Source organism: Microtus oregoni, unplaced genomic scaffold, assembly GCF_018167655.1.
Source record: "Microtus oregoni isolate MIOR12 unplaced genomic scaffold, Mior012 000013F_ref0000133, whole genome shotgun sequence".
Lineage (NCBI taxonomy): Eukaryota > Metazoa > Chordata > Mammalia > Rodentia > Cricetidae > Microtus > Microtus oregoni.
In genome coordinates, this window is record NW_024543072.1 from 32685135 (window position 1) to 32689274 (window position 4140).

Here is a 4140-nt window from a genome sequence, read left to right on the forward strand (position 1 = left end):
CGCGGGGGACTTTTGAAGAATAGAGCTGTTGTAAGACTCATCTACAAACCTTTGTGTAAGTCCGCTCTTCCTCAAAGAGTGAGTTTGCTGAGTCACTCAGCTAAGCAGGAGAAGATCTGGTCAAGCTGTTGTCTCATCAATATTTACAAGATTCAGTAGCCTCCTCTCTTCACCAAATTTTATACCAATATACTTGCAATCACAAATGTAGCATGGGTTTCTAAGAGAAATGACTGAAGGCAACCCATGCCAGATACCGGCAAGGTTCAGCCCCTGCTGCCCTCTGAGGGTTGTCAGTATAGAGCTTAAACAAGGAAATCTACCAAATTTCCAAAGAATCGGTAATCCTCACTTCTTGCTCAATTCTAATCAGAGAAAAAGGGCGTTCATTTTATGAAGCGATGATAACCCTGAAACTGTAAGGAAAGCTGCCCCGTCATGCATGGACCCCTCCCTAACTAGGGCAGAGAGGAAATGAAGGAAGGACAGACACACAGACACACTTGCAGTGAACTGGGATCCTGCTGCAACCTGGAACCTCAGTGTGCCTATTAGATACAGAGGAGGGGAGGAGTCTCTGTAGGTAAACAGTCTCCACTGTAAACATGAGGAGGTGGAGGCCACTGTAGTTGCTCTTCTTTGCACACACTGACCAGCCTTTCATCTACACTCATTCTCATACTCTCCAGGAAAGCTGTGTTATTTCTCTTGATCCTGCAGAAGAGCTTTGCTGGTTTCTCATCATTGGACAACTTGAGATGTGACCTTGCCCATGTCAACAAAGCACAGACTTTTAGGGCACCACTCACTCAGCTCTTTCTCACATCCCTACAGAAAGCACCCAAACAGCAATCCCAGGTCTACTAGGAAAGCAAAACATTTTTTAAGTGTCAGCAATGCCTCATGATCAAGAAGAGTGTGTACTTATAAATGTTAAGCTGGTTCAATACCAGAGGAATCTAGCAACATTATTAGCAAACAATAAAGAATGTAGTTATCTCCATTGGCACCAGAAACAACTTCCTGAACAGAACACTGATATTGCAGACACTAAAATTGGCAGTTAATAAGTGAGACCTCATAAAACTGAAAAGCTTCTGTAAGGTGAAGGACACACACCATCAATAGGACAAAATGGCAGTCTACAGAATGGGAAAAGATCTTCACCAACTCCACATCTGACAGAGGACTGATTTACAAAAATATATAAAGAACTCAAGAAACCAGACATCAAAAACCAAATGATCCAATTTAAAAAATGGTGTGCAGATCTAAACAGAGAATTCTCAACAGAATAATTTTAAATGGTGAGAAACACTTAAAGAAATGTTCAACACTGATTCTTGGTCATCAGGTAAATGCAAACCAAAACAACTCTAAGATTTCATCTGAAATCAGTCAGAGTGGCTAAGATCAAAAACACAACTGACAGCTCATGCTAGAGAGGATGTGGAGCAAGGGGAACACTCCTCCACTGCTGTGGGAGTGCAAACTTGTACAGCCACTTTGGAAATCAATATGCAGTTTCGCAGAAACTTGGGAAATGATCTACCTCAAGACCTAGCAATACTGCTCTTGGGCATATAACCGAAGAATGCTCAATCATACCACAAGAACATTTGCTCAACTATGTTCATAGCAGCTTTATTTATAATAGTCAGAACCTGGAAACAACCTAGATGCTCCTCAACTGACGAATGGATAAAGAAAATAAGGTATGTACTAACGGAGTATTACTCGGCTGTTAAAAAGCAATGACATCATGAAATTCTCAGGCAAATAAGTGGAACTATTAAAAAAATCATCCTGGGTGAAGTAACCCAGGCCCAGAAAGACAAACATGATATATGCTCACTTAGAAGTGGGCATTAGCTAAGAAGAAAAGGGTAACCACACTATAGTCTACAGATCCAGAGAAGTTAAGTAACAAGGGGGGGCCCAAAGATGGGGAGGGGATGCATGGATCTCCCTGGGAAAATAGATCTAGTGGATGGACTGGGGGCTGGGGGAGATGGGATCATGAGGGACCAGAAGGGAAGGATGAGGGGAGAGAGTACTGAAAGAGACAACTGGAAAGGGGGGCGGGGAAGCATGTCAAGGTTAGGTAGAAACCTAGTGCAAGGGAAGCTCCCAGAAATCTACAAGCATGACGTCAGCTGAGACTCCTAGCCGTAGGTATATGTAGCCTGAACTGGCCATCCCCTATGACCCGGTGGGACTTACAGTAAAGGGACTGGAACACCAATCCTAGCCATATACCCTTCAACACGCAGTCTGTTCTGCCTACAAGATGTGCTGGGATAAAAGTGGTGCAGAAATTGTGGGACTGGCCAACCAAAGACTGGTCCAGCCTGAAACCCATGCTACAAGAGTGAGCCCACCCCTGACACTACATGGAGTGCCAGGAACCAGAGGCTGGATAGCAGAGAGACCTAGGATAGAACCAAACACAACTAGCAATAAAAGGGGGGGGGAGGAGAAAGGAAGGAAGAAAAGGAAGAAAAGGAAGGAAGGAAGGAAGGAAGGAAAAGAAAAGTCAATGTAAGATGCTTAATGATACTCTGATATACTCATAGACTGGTGCCTGGCCCAATTGTCATCAGAGAGGTTTTATCCAGACTCTAGCTGATAATGGAAACAGATTCAAAGACCCCACAACCAAACATTAGGAGAAGCTTGGGGAGCCGTGCTGAAGAGAGGGAGGAAGAATTGTAGGAGCCAGATGGGTCAAGGATACCACAAGAAAACCCACAGAATCAACTAACCTAGGCTTGAAGGGGCTCACAGAGATTGAACTGACAACCAGGGAGCCTGAACAGGACTGACCTAGGCCCTCTGCATGTATGTTACAGTTGTGTAGCTTGGTCTTCTTGTGGGACTCTTAACAGTGGGAGCAGGGGCTGTCTCGGCTGCTTTTGCCGGCCTTTGGGACCCTATTCCTCATACTGGGTTGCACTGTCCGGCCTTAGACATGAGGAGGTGCTTAGTCTTACTGCAACTTGATATGCCACGTTTAACTGATAACCATGGGAGGCCTGCCCTTTTCTGAACAGAAACAGAAAACCAGTGAATTAGGGGTGGGGGCGGGGTACGGAGGGACTGAGAAGAGAGAGGGGAACCTGCCTGCAGCTGGGATGTAAAAATAAAATGTGGTTATCTGAAAAGATGAATTTTTAAAATGAATTTTCAACTGTCTTTTTAAAAACCATACTCTTCTTATATACAAATTTAGTGAACTGAATAGGCAAAGGAATTTCATTGGGAAATATGAGAAAACCTAAGTGAATCAACAAGCACTAATTTGAACCAGAATAAGAACTCATTATTTCTAAAGTCACAGGCTCAGCCTTGAGTCAACAGTAACTAGGAACACACAATGAGAAAAACCTTTCATAATAACTCCCAAAATACTGCCTGGTAATAAAACTGACCCCCCAAAATTACCCAGCCCTTACGAGGAAACCTGTAAAACCTTATTTACTTATTCGAGGACAATTTTTGACATCTCAGCCTCTTCTTGTGCTTCCTTCTTATGACTAATTGTATATTGCACTTCAGAAACTGGAGGGAGGGTTGAAACATAGCTTGGTGGGAGAGGTCTCGCCTAGCATGTCGGAGGCGCTGGTTCAATCCTCAGCTCCCCCAAAGCTAACAAGCAACAGAGGTTTTCAGGTATGTTAGGCTTTTTGCGGTTGTCTTGAAAACCCCCCAGTGTCCCCGCCTTCTCCCTCAGTGCTTGGCACACCCTCGCTAGGTCTAGCTGAAAAACACCGGACAGGGAAAGCACCTGCGAGCCCTCAGCCCCACACTAACGGGGCACATTACGCAACAATATACAGAAAAAACACCAGGCCTTCCACGTGACAATCCCCCATCCACTAGGCGTGCCAGCCAGCCAATCGCCAGGCTCCCCGCCTGCGCCTCGCTCCGCCTTCCTCCCCGCCCCCGCGGCCTCCCCACGAGGCTGTTTTTCGCCCCCCCTCCAACGGGGAGCCAATGCGGCTGCGCGCTGCGCCCTGATTGGTCAAGCGCAGGGCAGGAGCGCGCGCAGGCGCCCAGCTCGGTTACTAAGGGCGGGAGCCCGGCGAGGGCGCCGGCTGCTGGCTGTGCCTCTGAAGGGCGTCGAGGCCCGACGACGCC